Here is a 19,731-nt window from a genome sequence, read left to right as displayed (position 1 = left end):
TGGACCACTTCGTCTAAACGGGAGGGAACTGCGCGGTTGACGAAACACAAAACGCATGACACGAAACACATGAAAGTTCCTCTTGAGAAAACCTCCATGCGCACAAGCTCTCTGATAGTATCACACACCATAGTAGAGACCCTTTATCTACGGTAAAAACGCCAACTCTTTCTTTTGCAGATAAAGGGAGGGTGCACTGATGCATTTATCAGGACCAAGCCTCGAGATCACTGATGCTTCCTAAATTTCACGTGCTCCTTTTTCTGTGGCACGCCCCAGCACTTTCGTTCCCTCAGAAAGTGGGATGCAGTTAGCGCAGGATCTGCAATGAACCGCCAAATGTTGCCCATTCGCTTAAGCTACAGCATACGAATGCTCCGAAAGGCGTTTATTTAAACATCTTCCAGTTTGGCCCGCATAGACCTTGCCGCAGCTTAACGGGACCTCATATACAACTTCCGATCTGCATCCTACAAACTTGTGTTCGTGATTCGTGCCGCAGCTTCCACTTCTCTGCACACTCGTAAGGACGCACACCCGTGACAATATACATGGAGGGAAACAAAGAAACAACTACGCCAAATTTCCTGGCCATCTTCTTGGTACCATAGGAAAGTTTGTGGACATGGGCAAAACCCCCAAACCTCGCCTTTCTGTTCCTAATGTATTGGCCGCCCGTGAAGGTGTAGTATGTCTACGAATGGTTTCGAACAGTTTCTCCGCTATGGCCTTTAGTAGAGCATCCAGAAAAACCGCTTCTTGCAGTCTGGACTCATGGGAGCGTAAACTATCTTCACCATGTGATGGCAAGACCTACTTAAAGATGACTTCAAACATGACTTCGCGAATCCCCTCTTAACATGCTTTGAATGGCAAGAATCGTGCGGTAAAAGGGGCTTCTTAGATCGTGGCTGGTATGCCCAGCACGTGGGACCACCATCCTTGAAAAATAGTCTCACATGTAAAAACTGCAGACTTGAATTCTCTGGCAGCTCAAAAGTAGAATTCCGTTTCTTGGCAGCGAATTTAAAAACATGAAGAAAGTTATCTTCTACCTCCGCTAGGTTAATGTCTGAATTCACACTTACCAATATTAAAAATCGTCGACATATCTGAAGACGCGAACAACGCTTCCGTCAACAAGCGCCCGCGAAAGTGAACACTCTAAATTGCCAGATAGATTTCAGTTTAAATGGGCGCTACGCTAGATCCTATTTTACTTTTGAGCTGCCAATTGTTCGAGAGGCAGCGAGAAAGCGCCCTTTGACCATGCCTTCTGCAGCCCACTGCAGCCCGCCAGCTCACGAGCAAGCAAGACAGACGAGGCGCTACCGAATGAATTCGGAGGAAGCTTCGCGACGCATGCGCGCGCGAAGAAAAAAAAGAAAAAAAAAGAAAGAAACGTGAGGAGAGAGTCGTTGAAGTTCCGAACTGCCCGCGGCGGCGTGAGGCCGAAGCGAAGCCGTGGTGATATTCGCCATAATGTACCTTGGCCAGGCCCCGCAGTGGGCGAAAAAATCAACCGCGGCAGTTCCAGCTTCAAATACCGGGAGTGGATCTACTAACCACTGCGTTAGGATCGCACTTCCTTCATACCGCCTCCGTCCGTTTTAAGAACGCGTACAAATTCGCGCCAGGGATCGCATGGTGGCCATTATGGTGGCCGCCATTCGCGCTATTGCACCTTTTATGAAGGGGTGTCCTCGTCGGGGACAAACTTCAAGTCAATATATCCTTGAAATAACGGAGTTTAGTTGTTTGCATACTGTAACACTTCAATAAAAGAAACTGCTGTTTATACGAAGTGGCATTGCCTTTTGTAATTGTTTTTTGTAATAGTTTTTGCTCCAGCTGACTCGTAGTTGTCAGCAGCTTATCGACATCATTATCTTAATTTCAAAATATACGGCGGCAGAGGTGGCGCAACGGCAGGTAACGGTTCGCGGTGCATTCGGACGGGTCTCGCGCTGTTTCGCTTCGCTGTAAATGTCTCGAGCCACTGCCGGCTGACACACTCCCTTTCGTTCTGTTTGTTTCAACTCATAAAATGCTTTCGCGAAGTGCATTCAGCTGACCTCGGGGGAACGAAGGGACCGTCCGTTGAAGCTTTCACCGGATGACACTCGTTTCAAGCCCGAGAATATACGGACCGGTGAGTAAAAACCTATTGCTTCAGTTTTTTTTTCGAAAGCCTTTGTGTGAGTGTCACACATAGGCGACGCGCTGCAATATTCAATTTTAAACATGTCATACTCTGTCGATGAGAAAACGTGCGTTCCTTGCGTCGTGGTTTCACGTGGGAGCGAGTTGCTGAGTTTAATTTTTGGTAACACAAACCAGGCCACTGCAATAAAAAAAAAGGCAACTACATCACAAACGCCTCGCATGTACGTTCGTAACTATCCCGTATATCAGTGCAAAAAACATACAAGTTATAGTTGGCCCCAGTCGCATTTGAGAAGCAAGGTTTAGAGGTCTCATTTCTCCTGTTGTCAGGTTAGGTTATTTTTTGCTAGACATTTAGTGCAACAAAAGCTTCACATAATTATGAGTGTACATTCACTTTAGTGTGAAAGAAGCCGTCACTATAACCAGAAATATTCTTGTGTTTTTTCTGCCATAGCCTCCTGGCTTGACAAGGAAACAGCTGTGTGCAATGGGCAAGGCAGCTGTTACATGACACTCCTTCTAAAGAAGCTAGCCCGAGTGATGCAACATGCATTATAGGGTTCGTTTACATATATGCATAACAAACTGATGTTTACTTGTTCACTATGTTTATATGTTTACTTCTGCAAAATTTCATATTCATTGCTTATGCTTATCAATACCTGGTGATGCCATTGCTTGTTTTTCCAGAGCTGCCATGCAACGACAGGATGACTACTCCCGAATGTCCGCTCTGCAAGTGCGGCGAAACATGTGAACGTCTGCTACAACAGGTCATCTTGAACCTCACGCTTGCAATGCTGTATTTGTGAATGGTTTACGAGGCATCTCATGGAGGGGTGCCTACAATCGTCCGCAAGCATTAGCTGTCTACTGTGTCATGCAATCTACACTACAATAGCGTTGAAATTGAACACTAGCTCCGTGCATCAGTTACATTACGTGGCACTGCTGAGCTCAACGGCGCAGGTTTTATTCCCAGCCACGTTGATCACATGTCAATGGGGGCGCAATTCAAGGACGCTCGTGTACTTAGATTTACGTATGAAGTTCAGGGAAGCTTGAAAAGACGAAATATTTGTGAACAAGAGGTGTCACTGGAGCAAATGTTTCGACAAGCAGTCTTGTCTTCTTCAAGGCTACCACTGCGTTTGTTTTAACTCCAGACAGTCAGAATTAATCTAAAGTTGCCCACTACTGTATGACTCATAATCATATCATGGGTTGCATGTGAATCATTAGAAATTATAACTTTAAAGGTAAACATATTCGACAGAAATCTGTCTGGCTGGGTAACATTATAAGAATCAAAAGACTCTTCAGCCACGTTTAGTCATTAGTTCTTTTAATTTAAAAACCTAAGAGATCAAAATGGTCTCGAGACGTAGGGTCAATGTTTTTAAATGATAAATTACATTGCAAAGCGAACATCACGGCAGTGAGGGGAATTAAGTCTTTCCGACATTTAGTTGTGCCTTGTGAGACAGTTAGAAACTACGCTCAAAACTGTTTTGCCATAATTAACTGCGTTTAGATCAAGGAAGTTTACAAAAAGATATGCCGAAGCTTTACAAGGCTGTGCTCAATTACATTAGCCTTTGCACATATGTTTAATGGGCTCCTTCAAATTATTTACAGCTAATAAAAAAATTGTAAATGTGACGAGCCTTCTTGCAGCACAGTTTCACCAAGCAGGTTTACGTTGTCGTGATGAGTGAGATTGTGTTCATTGAATATGGTAGTGTTTATTTTTTTCATATAGCAGAGAAACGTCCCAAATTTGTTTGAGCACACCTACATTAAATGCACTTGTGTCCTTGTAACTCGGGCATCTGCGTGTATAACTTACCAGGCGGTCTTCGAAGCACTCAGAACACGCTGCCGCCTCTGGACGCGTGCAGTTCGCGGCTGCAGAAATAACGAAAATTGCTCCACAGCATACGCTCATGGAATGCACATACGTTGGGTCATCTGAAGATACCTTTGTCACGCTGGTATTCACGAATCTCGGCGAGCGAAGCATTGCCCATATATGGAGAAGCACTCAAGAGGGCACACGTTTATAACTTTTCTCGCGGCACGACACGATGAAGCAAAAATTTGGAGACGAAGGTGTTTACGTCGGCCTGCATGAAACTCCACCAATATGTATTGACCTTACGCAAGCGCAAACACGCGCCGATGGTACACGAACGGACGCTCGGAGCTCCGCCGACGGGTTACCAGCCGCTTTGTAGATACATTGGTGAATATATAAGCTGACGAAAAAAGCACGCACGCAAGTGGTGGCGCCGTAGTGTAATGGTTATAGTGTTTGCTTTCGATGCGTGTGGTCGCGAGTTCGATTCCTGTGGCGTGCTTACTTGTATGCAAAAGTCATAATTGTGCATACATGCAGCGATCCCTTTTTTATACTACGTCTTAGTGATGAATAGTAGCATAAATTGTCCGTGAAACTTTCATATAGTGCCTGAAATATACACATAATGTTTTAATTGCGCAACCGCCCTAGGGTCGAGTATAAAAGGAGGCTTAAAAGCTCTCAAAAGAAGCAGGAAAACTGCCAATGCGCTCCATTCAAGCTTCGAAAATGAGTTAAATAAAAACACCAAACTTGCCTACTAAAGACTGCATTAATTCCATCTTGTCACTCCCTTAACAAAGGATGTAAATAAAACCTCCTTTTGAAAGGGGTTTTGCGAAGTACTTTTATGATGCACGTTAAGCGTTGAGCCCGAAACTCCCTAAAAGGCTCAAACCTGTTTGCAGTGTAGTTGCACAGGTTCATAAATATAATATGCAGTGGAATTCGCAGTCTTTACGCGGTAAAGATATATAGATACACATTAGATTTTTAGGCATCTTTGTACATGAAAGCGAGCCTACTTGATTCGATATGCAACTGCGGAAGATTTCCTTAAACCATATCAGCAGAGTGAAACGACAGCAGATGTGGCATAGAGCACCGGTCATGTCTTCTTTGTATTGCGCTAACATTCACTACGGTAAAATACCAACTCACATATCAGCAAGTTTTAGTTTATTCATGCAACTAAGTTTCAGGTACTGTCTATGGCATGAAGCTTCATTGAATAAGCAAGAGTGTCATGCAGATTGATGCAGTTCTAAGGATCGGGCGGGCGGATGTGCCAACGCATAGAAAAAGCACGGTCAAATACCTGAAGAGCATCAGCCAGCCTAAGCTGAGGCAAGGCCCACTAGCGTTACTTGCCAACAGCAGAAGCACACTTTTCTGTAAAGTATTACAATTGAAATCTCGGAAGAAATGGAGGCAAGTAATTTGAAGTGAAATTGATGCGAATGAGATTCGCGTCTGCGACACACGGATCTCGACGTGCATTTGAGACAAAGCATGCGCACAACTTAAGCACGCTAGCACTTATGTCATCGCAAGTTGTGTCTTACTTGTTCCACAAATGATTTCTTCCTTAGCAAGGTTGGTTATTTTGGGGGGGGGGGGAGGGGTAGAACGATGATTGAAAGGCTTATATGGTCGGGACTATATAGCCGCATACGGACTTAGGGAGGAAGCTTGATCTAACATTTACACCGCACGCGTAGCCTGTGCAGTGTAAATTGTTTTTCCCGCTTTTTGCAGCGCGGTCCCTGTATCAGCCGTGCCGGTTTCACCAGGAGTGCAACCACACCAGTAGCCCGATGCGCTGCGTGGAGAGACTGTGCCTGTGCCCGACTCCCTTCGAGCCCACGGAGAAAGGGGGATGCGCCGCCCGTGAGTTTTTCTCGCGTACCGCGCGTTGATATGGCAAGGGGGCTTGCTGCAGCCTCGGGTTGGTGAGGGATGGTGGTGTTGCTTCAGGACGAAAGAGGATCCACTGATTTTGTCTTATGGTACGGTAGTGCATTTCCTCGGCCACACAGCTTCATAGATTAGCGCCGTCTGACTGCCGTAATAGCAGACGAGGTGGTAGAAAATCGTAGCTGGGACACTGCAAACGGAATGCAGGTCACACGTAACTTTCGCCCTCCTCACGTCTCGTCGTTCGTGATACCTCCAGTCCGAATATTAGTGTCCTTCCTAACCACATTCCGCGTACAGTCATGCAAGCCGAATAGGGAGCTCCTAAGAAATTTGGGGTTAAACATAACTATGCATTCTCCAGTAAGATTTACAACAGTTTATCCCGATCGCTTTGGCTGGCTAGAAATAACTGTCAACGTGTGACTGTTAGGATACGTTCTGCGTATGCAGAGAACTACAGAATCTTTATATGGTATATTAGTTTAAAACGTTACCAAGACGTGACGATTGAAGCGTCATCCCCAATATCGTCCGCAAAAACTAGCAGTTGTTCCCGTCTACAAATAAAACCGATGAGCGAAGCTCCTTAGAAATGAGGCGCAGACGACTATAGGGGAGACCCGCTCAAGTTTGCCCGCCGACGCCAGCACTTGCCATTCCCCTGCCGGAAAAGGCGTACAACCGTAGCCTGTTACGACCCCTCCGCTCTCTTTGGTTCCCACGCATTTGCGAAGAGCGCACTGCACGCGAAACACCACTCGTTAGGCGATGTCACCCCGACAGAAAGAAGGGAACTACTGCTGCGTAGTCAACTGTCACAATGGCCGTGAAAACACGAAGGGGTCGACTCCACCACTGAAATTCTACCGATTCCCAAACAGATGGTACGAAAAAGCCGACGACAGACGATCGTTGCATCCGACGCTTCCCGTTGGGCTTTCCCCGCTGCCGAGGTCTGTTTGTGCAGCGGTGATCTTCACAGGTGTTTATGTGTAGGCACACGGCCGCTCCGTGCTTACACTGGCCGCGCACACCAGCAATGCAACTGCATTTGCCGCTGGAGATTCGAAGCTCCCGCTTGAATGGGCACGACCACGACAACTACGAAAAAAATGCATTAGGCGCTGTTGCACGTCCATTGGTTTTTTGGCAATTACAGTGAACTAGTTGTTACTGAGTGTGCAGGTACAGCCCGTACCACACGGTGCACTTTCGATAGTGACCAAGATAGAATGGCTTGACAGCAATTAGCTCTTCCCCCGCAGATTGCAAAAAAAATTTTCTGAAAGCTGGGCGCTCGTCGTATTCCTATTAACAATGCTATGTCACGTTGATAGTACGCAGGCTGTTCGTGAACTCGGAGTACCGGCTATGAGAACTAAAGCAAGGTAGGCCACGCGAGATAAATGTCAATTTTTGTTGCGGGGCAGAAAGAAGCCCCAAATAGACCATTTATTTTTGGAGTGTTCCGTACCGCACGATACCTCGTATGGTTGCTAGTAAATTAAGGTATCCCAAATAATAGCAGTCACAGCGCCAGGGCCGCTTAACCTAAAGCACGAGAAGCGGCATTACCCACGCATCCCGTAAGAAACATAGAGAGTGCATTGTACACACAGCAAACCAAATAAAGCAGGTATATAATTATGAACGTACAGAACATTGTACTAACTCCACGTCGTAAACAGCGTCGTCCTTGATTTTGCGAAATGCACTTCGCTCTGGCGAGGACGGCGTCGTCTGCCATCACTTGCGCCGCATCTGCTACATGGCTGAGCAGACGCTGACCTTTCACCAAATTGCTGCCACGAAAGAAATCTTCAATTGTGGCGATCTTAAACGCGGACAGAAGCGTGTACATCCTAACCGTGCGCGACGTGATACTCTGAAAAACACGTGCAGAATGCGTGCAGCGTGCAAGCAAAGCAACGCGTTTTCAAGGCAGCTTGAAGGGGGCAGCGGAGGGGTCAACAGTCGAGTAACCAGTTTTCTTCCCACATTCACCGGCAGCGTGCGGCAGCGCCCGGCAGAGCAGCGCCTCCCACGGCGTGTGTCTCCCCTATGCGCATGATCTCGCTGCTGGCTTTCATGAAGGCGGTAGGATGTGGAGTGGGTGGGGAGAGCGTCTGCTGCGCTCGGTGGCAGGAACGACTGAGCGAATGAGTGTGCGGCGCGCAGCGCAGGGAGAAAGAGACAGGTGCGAGAGGGGTGCGAGCGGTGATGCGGCGGGGACCTTCGACAGCGGCGACGGAACGCCGCGTGCTGCGTTCGGCGCGCGCAGCGTTTCATTGTCTTTTTGCGCCGGCGCCGCGTGGGGATGCCGTCCGCTACTACCTTCGACAAAGCGCACATAGTGAGCTAGAACGATGGTTATCATTTAACAATCCACGATAAAGGTGGTGAAAGTGAAGACGACCATTATAACCAGTTGTGCGCAGAGCTTATTTTTTTTAACCACGAATTTAAACGCGCGGCCATCGTGAGCACCGGGTCTTTCGGCAGAAGGAAGAAAAGTTGTGTTACGTGATAGCTCGGAGATGCTGCTCCAAACAAATAATAAATAAAACAGGACATGGACAGCATCCGACGCATATAACGAAAGCTACAGAAGTACGGTTTCCTCGGTTATGAACGGCACCTTTCCGGGAGATGCAGGCAGCCACGGAATGCCAAAGTAAGTAAAAACGACCTAAAATGATAAGTCGTAAACACACTGGCTGCACATTTCACCACGAGCTTTGTTATTCAATGTACTGTTCTCCACGGTTATACTATGGGTTCTCTTACATGCACGTATTTCAGGGCTGTGTTTCTGCCTATCGTTTGTGATCGCAGCACGACCATCCTTGGTGACCAGACTGCTGGGCGCAGCTACACCCACCACCGTCGTGCTGGTCGTTGCTGCTGCACTCACGGCTGTCTTGGTATTCGCCAGGTACTTATTTTTTCAGCCCATCTCTGACCACCCAGCTGCTAGTGCACCATACTCGGCTGCCCACCTTACATGTGCCTGCCGAGTTCAGCCCCTTCTGAACAATCGCATGTGAGAATTCTAAGTTTATTTTACGAAACAAATTGACCTACTTCGAATCGAAGTGTTCGAATGGCATATCTTGCTGTTCCAAGTGTAAGAGTAAAAGCGGAAAACCAGGGTTGCCATGAACATTGCAGCCTAACTGACGCACAATACAGTTAGTGAATGTAATGCGGCGTTCACTTATACTGTGCGTTCAAGATTGGCCAAAAACTGTCGCTTTTGTTGTGGCTATTGATCAATGTAGTGGGCCTGAAGGTCCGCCGGCTATCACTCTCTCTTGTTAAACAAGCGACGGCGCATCCGATACGAACACACTTCATGGAACAGTGGGACTAAAATATGGCTTCATGCCTTCCATCGAGCGGCAGCTCGTGAGGAGCAAAAACGATGACGATTGATGGAGCCTGCTAGGCGGATGAAGACAAAGTTCCTACGTCGTACCGCGCCCAGCTGGTGGCGTTAGTCGATTTCCAAAGAGTAGAGTACCTTATGAGGGCATCTGATATCGTTGAAAAAATTTATAACTGCGCTAAGGACGAGACACCAGAAACGAAGTGGACAGGACGATCGCAGACTAACAACTGGTTTATTGAAACACACACCACCCTTATGAAACAAACTAAGCGCGTGCGCAATGACAGTCATGACCACGTTACAGGTTTCACCACCCCAAGACTCCTATCTACTACAAAGGAAATCACGCTCTTTTCTGGAAAGATAAACGGATGAGTCGCTGACTCACTTATCAGGCCCGTGTCTAGCTATCCAAGATGCCTCCAAGATTTCTCTTGCTCTTTGGCTTCTGGCTCGCCCTATCACCTTGGTGCTACTGAAGATGGGCTTGCATCCCTGCGCGCATGCGCCACAATGAACTGGTAGGTGCTTCGCACTCCCGTCTCCTAATGAATTAGTATACTCCATCAAACGCTTGTTAACACACCTTCCAGTCTGCCCCACATAAGCTATTCCACAGGTCAGGGGGAATTCGTAGACCACTTCAGATGTACAGGGTACATACCTAAGTCTGTGCTTAACATCACTTCCTTTATTGTTAACTTTGCTCGCGTTGGACATAGCACACAAACGCGATAACTTGCAAGGCGCTGAGAAAACCATATCGACCCCGTATCTTCTCGCCACCTTTTTAATGCCGTGCGACACCTTGTGTATGTACAGCATCACTTGAAACTTGCGCCTTTCACTATTCTCTGTTTCTTTTCCTTCATTTACTTTTGCATTTGATAGCGTCTGATATCGGACTCGCACGGCTAACAAAAAGAACAGGAACAGACCTTTCCATCACGTGCGCTATATAAATATACCATTCTTGCCATCAGCCTAGGTTGAGATCCTTTGTTACAGACGAGAACTAATTTCCCCGCTTTCACCAAGCCGGTTCGCTTCGTTGACGGCGATGTTCCTGAGTTCAACTAGATATTATCTCGGCCCACAATTGTAAAGGTTCCTTGGTCTTCTAGTTTATGTAACAGCTGGTTCAGTTGGACTTCATTATTATCATCGGCTGATGTTTCGTCATTTGGCAGAGATGTAATTGTTCGACAAACCATAAAACTTGCTGGCCATAGTGGGTAGGGCTCATGTAAGTCATTCTAAACGAAGGTTTAAGGCCGTGAGTTCAGCACACCATCTACTTCTGTTAAAATAGTGTTGAGCTTAGTACAGCCCATGAGTATTTTTAAAGCATTTTCCTCAAGCAGTCGTCCTACCAGGGAGTACTTGAGCACAAAGTTTCCACTGAATTGCCAAAGCTGCTAAAAACGAAAAGATGCACCGATTTCAAATAGTCTTCTGGAGCTTGTCATGTATTTCATAGCAGTACAGGATCTACATCTACATCTGCATCTACATTTCGGACGTCTTCATATAAGTGCGGGCATTGTCACTACGCATGAGGTTTTACATTCCTCTTCATGAAATAAATCTCCTGAAGGCACAAGAAAACTTTCTGTAGTCACTGTTTTGGACCAACTACAAGCGTACGACCAGAGTGGCAGCGGAAGGAAGTAGTGCAATATCAGCTCGTTGATGATCGCTTCACTCGGCGTTTAATGGCCGCACAGAGGGAACTTCCCATCAACAAGAACAGTTCTGCCTTAGCAAACCTGCACTTTGTCAAAGGAGGTGTTCCTTGTTGCACTGTCTTTGCTTGCATCCATTGACATGTCAGGCGTCGACGTACGACTTTTGTAAAGTCGTTTATTGGCGAGCACTTGGCGACGATGCACAAGAGCGACAGTCAAGGCGGGGGACCGACTCTTAGCACGAGTTGCGTTCTCTCCGAAAGGAGCTGAAGAAGGCGACCCACTGGAGAGGGGCTGGAGATGAACGACCCACTGCAGAGTTTCAAGGCTTCGCTACAATTACCCCGTGTACGAGAAGGGAGCCGCCTGGCGGCTTGTCAGTATGAGCGAGTCATGGTAGGCCTTGAGACGCTCCACGTTTAAAATGTCGCGCCCTCGACGACGCATGTCTGAAGATTGCAAAAGTATTGAAAGGTGGGCTAGTTCGTAATTCATACTTCTTTGTTAGTTGTTAGTTGTTAGTGAGCGCTCGTGTTTTGTGGTTCTTCCTTCGTCTGTTGTGTGTAACGCGCTTCCAGTAAGCCGAAGATGTCTGAAGATGTTTGAATGGGTTCGATTAGGTAGTTTACGAGGGATATGCGTTCGACGACACGGTAGGAGCCTTCGTATTTGGGCAGTAGTTTTGAAGAGAGGCCAGTTGCAGTGGTAGGGATCGAGAGCCATACGAGCGCTCCAGTTAGGAACGTGGGCTCAGAAGTGGTTGTGTCACCACGAATGCTCCTCTGCCGCTCTTGGTGATGTGTAGTAAAGATGGGCTGTAAAAAGCAAAATTGTTCACGAATATGCGTCACAGCTGTCTCGGACGCCGCCATAAAGAACCTTCATAAGAGCTTGTATGGTCATCATTGTAAAATCACTGTCTTTTGGTGAGAGACTCAGATTCTGAGTTCCATAGTTTTCTTTTTGCTATGAGCATGATCTTGGTACGCGCATAAACCTGTCCTTGTTCAGAAAAGCCGTACATGGTTAACGAGGGTCAGCAAGAGAGTAGGCTTACCTTTCTAAAGGCAAGCCAGCTTGTCATTGAAGTGTGTTACTCGTTCGGGTAGCATTCAGCCTCTAGAATTTCTTCTGTGGAAAGCTCCCGAAACAAGATCTGCTCCGTTTCCAGCTTCCTCGTATATCTAAACATACACGCTGTGACTAACACAAGTTTAATAGAATTTATTCGATTCGTGCACTTTCTTGCAGATATTCAGCTCTGCGCATCTCATATTTTGTCTTGTTAGCTCGTGGTTGAAATAGTGTTTCCATTGCATTGTTTTTATTATGACTAGTATTAGATTACTATTATTGCTAACTTGTCAACCACAAGATTAGTAAAGTAGTCCTTCACGATACCAAAAACACCACGCTTGCTGCGAGAAGACGCTTAAGAACGAGAAAACACGCAAAAGGAAAATACGGTGGCGACGCCACCTTTGAATTCCCGCACCATTTGCCGTGACGTCACATATTTTGAAGGCGCCTGCTTGGGCCTACGTGGTTCCTAATCGGTTAAATCGAAGTACGTTGTCTTCTGAGGGGGCCGAGACTTGACATAACGAGTTTGTGGAAATTTCGTCGAGCCAGTGGCGTCAAATACGTTAAATGCTTTTGAAATCTTTTACGTCACGAATTACGAAGTTCGGCGCGAAATTTAAAAATGAAACTTTGAACTTGGTTTTCTCCTCTAATAATAACCTATGGTGGTGGAATAAACTACACAGAGTTCTCCGAGCACACTTTATCAATCTAACCAATTCATTGTTTTCTCTTTAGTGTCCCTTTAAGTAAGAATTTGTGGTATTAGGGGCGTAGTACATCCTTTACACTCGTTGTATTTGTGGTATGTGTATTTGCAACATTGCTTGGCTCCTCCAAGTAGATACGCCTAGGCAAACGGTGTAAGCGTGAGCCTTTTTTGAAGCAATGTGGGTGATTATAAGGCTAAAATACTCCGCATTGTTTCTGTCAATTCTGTAAACTCATCCTTGCTGAGTGGATATAAACAAACAGCGCTGCTCGCTTGAGTTTCATTGCCGTCCCAATTGTATTTTGTCCTGTACAAGTCAATTTGAGATGACTCAAGACCAACTAGCCCGATTGTCTATTCAGTCTCATTAGTCCTGAAAACCCAGGTCGTGGGATCGAATCCCGGCCGTGGCGGCCGCAATTTCGATGGAGGCAAAAATGCTTCAGGCCCGTGTAGTTAGATTTAGTTGCACGTTAAGGAACCCCAGATGGTCGAAGTTTCCGTAACCCTTCACTACAGCGTCTGTCATATCATGTCGTGGTTTAGGTACGTTAAACCCCAAGTAATTATTAGTACAGAAAACCGTAGACCTTGACCATTTCCCTGGTCCGATAGATCAAGTTGCGGGAGATGCTTGAAAGTTGGGCTTCCCAATGTACTCGAGTCCACTGCCTTATTCCTTGCCTTGTTCCAAGACTTCGCAATCGCTGAAAGCTACCATATGGTGAGCAAGGCCAGAGTTTTATATTAATCTAAAAAACGTTGGTAAGGCGAAGCAGGTTAATCGGAAACTCAAGTGGAAGCGTTATTTAGCTCCCCCAATGCGGCTCATCTAAAACACTGTTCTGCACACTCATCGACTCATAGTAAATTGGATATAGAGCAGCGGTGATGCTATTCCTGCCCGATGAAGGAACATGTATTTCCTGAAATAGGAAGAGCGTTTGATCGACCCATAAAACGTTTACTGGTTCCTGCCCGCATTTGCGTAATCGATTATGTAAATTTCAGGCCAGGCAGGGCAGAACAAAATCATGACGGTGCGCTCTAACGTTAACAGCCCCTACTCAGTGGTAGCTTTCTCTGCAATGCTGTATCGCAAAGCGCGAAAGCATCGCATAGGCGGCTTGCACCGCAGAGAACCTACAGTGCGTGATCGTGAGGCATAGGAGACAGTCTTTACAGCAGGAGCGCAGGACAAATTTCAGTATATTATTGAGTGATTGCTGTGTAGAAACAAAACTTCGCCTCAGTTCATTTTACAATGTGCAGCTGACAGTGAGGGGGGGGGGGCGCTCCGCCTTTCCAACTTTTCTCAGTGCGGGGCTTGGCGCCCCCCTTGCCCTTCCCCCTCTGGTAGATACGCCTATGCCGGAGTAGATGTTTTATGAGTCAAGTGGAGACCGGGAACTCTTCACCAAATGCTCAGGGGGTCACATCGCGACACCCTTATTCAATGAGCTTGGCGCCACTCAGAGGGTCCCCGAGAGTTTCGGCACCATGTAGTGGACCTCAAGGTCTGCTGGCTGCGACACTGTCTTGTTATCCGAAACGAAGACTCTGCGTTTATTGGGACAGCATAACTGAAAATGGCTTCATGCCCTGGAGCGAGCGGAAACTCATGAGGAGGAGCAAGAATGATAATGACAGAAGCCCGCTATGCGGATACAGACAAAATTCCAACAATCATTCTATTTACCTCTCAATCACATAACCCGACGTTTCAGGACTTGTTAGGTTTCTCCTCTACCTCAGTTCCTCCTTTGGATAGCGTCAGGCCGTGCGCGTGTGGCCATTGTTGCCCACGAGCGTAAAGCGCCCAACAGCGTATTCACCGAAGCGCGTATTCCCCCTACCGCGTAAACACTCAAGTTTTACCAAATGCGCAAAACCCCGGGGCAGCCACTGTGCCACTTCTTCCTCACAGAGCAACAGACGAAAAAGTGCTTTACGCCTATATATAGCGTAAGAAAGAAACAAATAGGCATCACATACACACGCAGTGCACTCGTGTATGGGCAGATTGTACTGCAACGTGCCTTTCATTCAAATTTTTCAACTCCCTCATTGCAGGAAGTTCCGGTGTGATGTAATAAAGCGGCCGCGTTTTCTGAGCGCCCGACGCACTCGGTTTTTGATGTCGCCATTGAAGTTCGGTGTTGAAGGTCTGAAGTTACGCGCATTCTCTATTTCTAAAAACGGGTATGAATTAAATTGTGGCGTCCTACAACATTCACGTGTAAAGAAACAACTGCCATAAAGTCGACAATAAAAAGTTCACAAATAATTTCTAGTTAATTAGTTTTTTTCAAGTCAACTTGAGCTGCGGCAGGCTATTCCCGCCTCTACGTGGAGTTCGTGTGCGAACACGACAGGCGGCTTACTACCGTAGCATTTTAATAAAGAATCTGTATTGTCAGAAAAACGCCTTGTGTAATAAATGTAGCCGCGCATTGTCGTTAACCAGAAGACGCAAGCAATTCTGATTTCAAGGGAGCTAAATGTGCATATCACGTGGTTCGCATGGTGATTTAAAGTATATGGAAAGTGATATCGCGTTATCTGCTCCTCATATTGCGCTTGTTTTCGTGGTATTTACTGTCGTCTTCGGGCTGTATTCTTTCGGCCTTTCAATCCAGGATGCTCCCTCGCTCAAAATCACGAAGCGGTTCGACTACAAGCGATGAGCGATGCTCGGCCCACGTACCACCGTGGCGAAAGTGTAGTCTTGTGGATGCTACTGCGATGGAGATACCACGGCACTTACGAGGGTTGCCGATGCGCCATCACGCACCGGAGAGAGCGCTACCCATTCGTCGCATTCGCATGCCACCTGTGATGGAAGCAGGTGGAGTGTACCAATAGCGGCAGTCTGCATATGTTTCATGATTTCCAAATCATTCATGCTATGATTTTTTGAACGAAATTCTAGGCACTTGTGTCCATGTCCGATGTCATTAGAGTTGTCACCTTTTGTGATATTTTATTTGGTCACGCGTCGCAGAAAATCCGGCGTAGATGAAAACGTTTAAGACAATTAAGTCACTATTTACTATCACTTTCATTTCAGAAAAGAGATCTTGCTGCACTGTCTTAACTACCTTGAAGCAAGGGGGCATGGTCTTGCAGGGGGTTACCTTGGATAAGTCTTGATAACGGCAGGATGTGGAATATAAGCCGCTTACTGATATTTTGGTGTGCATGAAAGAAAACCATGGATATGTAATCGAAATCTGAAACGCTCTTCGGTGGCGTTTACACCTCGTGTGGTTTTGTTGTCCGAACACATTTTACAATGTAATGACAGCACGTTTTATATAAGTGTACTTTTGGATAAATATCAGGGGTAACTATGGTTCGTGCTTCAAAACGAGATGACACGTCTAACGCAGTCTTCCTTGCTCCGCAAAAGAACTAAACAGACCCTTGTGTCTTCTCGCAACCAGGACGAGCAACATCTGCGGCACCTAGCACCGTTGCGATTCCCTCAAGCACGGATTCCGTCGACGTGTCAACCATGATGTCGCCTCCCGCATCCGTCCATTCAAACGAGACGAAGGTAGAAGGATCTGGCAGTCCCGGTTCCGTTTCTAGTAAAGCTATCTCACCCAGTAACGATGATATCACCGACGCGCACGTTAGCCACAAGAGCTCAACAACTTCGCCTGCTGGAGTAGGCCTGCTCCCCGTTTCGGCTAGACTGCTGCCACTTGAGAATGCCGCAAGTACGCTCTCGCTCAGCATTAAATGGGGTGCCTACAAGTCGAGCACGTCTTCATTGAATCGCAAGGCAAAAGTTCCGAAAAAGACATTGAAGTCGGCCATGATGCCGGGAAAAGCTGTGCTGCTAGATGACGACGACAGCGAAGTGCCTTTGGGACTAACTGACTACCGCCGACAAAGAAGTGTTGCCTTCGCCGACGCGAAGCCGAAGGGAGGGGAGCCGAGCTCGTTACCCGAAGATTCGGAAGACAAGGAACAGAGCTCTACCACAGCTGCGGTACGGGGCCATAAGTGGCCGGCCTGGCGCAAAGCTCAGCCTGCAATATTCGACCACCGAGGCGATCCTTCACGCAGCCAAGAGTTGTTCCAGTGCTGCACCTTCTTCTGCTAACGAAACCGAACTGACAGAAAATGCAGATATACTAGACGACCGTGGTATCGAAAGTTTTCCTATAAAATCTTCTGTGGTACTCGTTCATGTATCATCGGACAAGGAAGCGCCCCTTATTCCAGACGACGTAGATCCAGATGGCAGTCTCCATGACATTCGAACAGGCTGTGAAGCTAGCAACGGCTTGCAACCAATCGCTTCTTCGGTAGTTAACACCGGCGCTCCGTTGCCGAGTCCTATGCCGCCACTTCCGCTAATACGTCGACGGTTGGACCTTGGTTGCCGAACTATGCCGGAAAAAAAGCATGCTCAGGAGGCCCATAGTGACACCCTCGAGGATCCCAGAGGAAATTTCAAGCTTCCTCATGATGCGACTAGAGGCACTTCGGTTGGGAAGGTGGACGGAGGCGCTGATGGTACGGATGGGGTAAACCAGAATGATCTGCATGGCGACAGCATGGGGCGAACTCCCTGTGACAGTGAATCAGGACTTGCCGTCGGAGACTTGCGAGAGATGATTCCGAGCATCCAGGTAAGCCGACACAGAAGTAAGTTGCGCGAAAGTGGTGTTTGAGCTGGTTCGTATTACGGGAGACCTCGCGACGACACGTTATCGCTAGGCTGACAGTTAACGTTAACGTACATTCTCATTGCATAAATGAAATACGTCTCTCCATTTCTGCACTTGGTTTCAAATAACATGGAGAAAAGGCAAACATGGAGACAATAACATGGAGAAAAGGCTATTCGTTCTTGTGTGACGTATATACTTGTATATAACTCGACCACACACTATACATATCAATATATATATATATATATATATATATATATATATATATATATATATATATATATATATATATATATATATATATATATATATGTATGGGGTGTTCCAGCTAACTTGTGGCAAAGGTTACAAACTACATTAGAGGCAGGCGAGTGAAATAAGTTCCATAATGCTGACAGCCACCTTGCGCACTATAGAGAACTTTGCTACAGACAAAATTGCTAAATATTGACTTTAGGCATGAAATGGCATTTACAAAGTTGGAGAGCGTCTTCACAAACCCCCATTGCATGATTTGCGATAAAGAAAGTCTGACGTGTACTATTTTTTCTAAGTTGCAAAGAAAGCCCGCGAAAAAAAAACACAAAACAAGAAAAAACAACAAAAAAAACACACGTGACTAGCGCATTCGCGCACCGCTATCGTGCTACTCTCAGCCGTGCTTTAAGCGAACGAAATCAGCTACGACCACGACTCGCCGGCTCCGCTGCAGCGGTAAGCCGATAAGTTGACCGTGGTTTCTTGGCCCGCGTCAGCCAGTTGGCGCGCGTGACGGTGCAAGTTGTAGAGAGCGCGTGCCAAGAAACCATTGCCAGCTTATCGGTCTAACGCGACAGGGAAAGGGAAACAGGACAAGAGGGGACACTCAGTGATAAACAGATCGAGCTCTCCCCGCCACCTTCTCGCCCAATAGCCTTCGAGATTTTAGTGTCAAATCACAGGGACCTTGATCCCGGAGAACATAAGCGGAGTTCAGGTGGCGCAAGTAGCGCAAGAAAAAAAAGAAAGATGTGCAACATATGTGAACAGCTTGTTCGTTTTTTTTATTTGTTTCCTCCGCGCGTAAGGACGTTTTCTTACACGATAAGTTGAAAATTCGTGAAAGAACATTCCGCCACCAAGCGACACCGGCGATGCGAAGTCATCGCCAGACCAGCCAGACATTCCGGCGCGGCCCGCGCAAGACAGCGATCACACGTGCAACGAACCAGTTACAAAAACATAGGAAAAGAAGTGCGCGTCGCAATATATATATATATATATATATATATATATGTATGTATGTGTATGAAGGAAAGAAGTGTTAATTTCAAGGGCTCGGTTTCTTTGTTATACACAATATTAATGAGAACTAACAGACAATAATGCCAAGGAATGTATAGGGGATGTTTTTAGTAGTAAATGTAAGGTAAATGTGAAGAAAGAAAAGTGGACGAAAAGGTAGCTTGCCGCGGGCAGGGACCGAACCTGCGACCTTCGAATAACGCGTCGGATGCTCTACCAACTGAGCTACCGAGGCGGCCATCCCCCCGTCCACTTTATAGGGTATATATGTACATTTAAACGTGGGAGCGTCAGTCAGCGCCGCCAGTAGCCATGACGGCGAGTGTGGTACACTCTTTTTCTGTCTGTTGGCGTCACGTAGCACGTGAACTTATTACGAGCTGGCAGCTGACCAATAATCCCTCGCATACTACCTGAAAGCATCAAGTCTGCCAGAACGAGGCCCTCGCTATGAATGAAGGAAAGAAGTGTTAATTTCAAGGGCTCGTTTTCTTTGTTATACACAATATTAATGAGAACTAACAGACAGTAATGCCAAGGAAAGTACAGGGAATGTTTTTAGTAGTAAATGTAAGGTAAATGTGAAGAAAGAAAAGTGGACGAAAAGGTAGCTTGCCGCGGGCAGGGACCGAACCTGCGACCTTCGAATAATGCGTCCGATGCTCTACCAACTGAGCTACCGCGGCGGCCATCCCCCCGTCCACTTTATAGGGTATATATGTACATTTAAACGTGGGAGCGTCAGTCAGCGCCGCCAGTAGCCATGACGGCGAGTGTGGAACACTCTTTTTCTGTCTGTTGGCGTCACGTAGCACGTGAACTTATTACGAGCTGGCAGCTGACCAATAATCCCTCGCATACTACCTGAAAGCATCAAGTCTGCCAGAACGAGGCCCTCGCTATGAATGAAGGAAAGAAGTGTTAATTTCAAGGGC

General features: G+C 46.7%; 1 non-coding gene across 1 annotated transcript; it reads right to left on the bottom strand.

Annotated features, from left to right (window-relative positions):
• Positions 1-19,409: 19,409 nt before the first annotated feature.
• Positions 19,410-19,482, bottom strand: Trnam-cau (transfer RNA methionine (anticodon CAU)). The gene has a single exon. It is a non-coding gene; the product is annotated as a tRNA-Met (tRNA).
• Between the last annotated feature and the right edge of the window lie 249 nt (positions 19,483-19,731).

This window comes from Rhipicephalus sanguineus, chromosome 2 (assembly GCF_013339695.2).
Source record: "Rhipicephalus sanguineus isolate Rsan-2018 chromosome 2, BIME_Rsan_1.4, whole genome shotgun sequence".
In the NCBI taxonomy this organism is placed as follows: Eukaryota; Metazoa; Arthropoda; class Arachnida; order Ixodida; family Ixodidae; genus Rhipicephalus; species Rhipicephalus sanguineus.
Note: the sequence above shows the minus strand (reverse complement) of the source record. Positions and strands in the feature narration are given on the sequence as shown.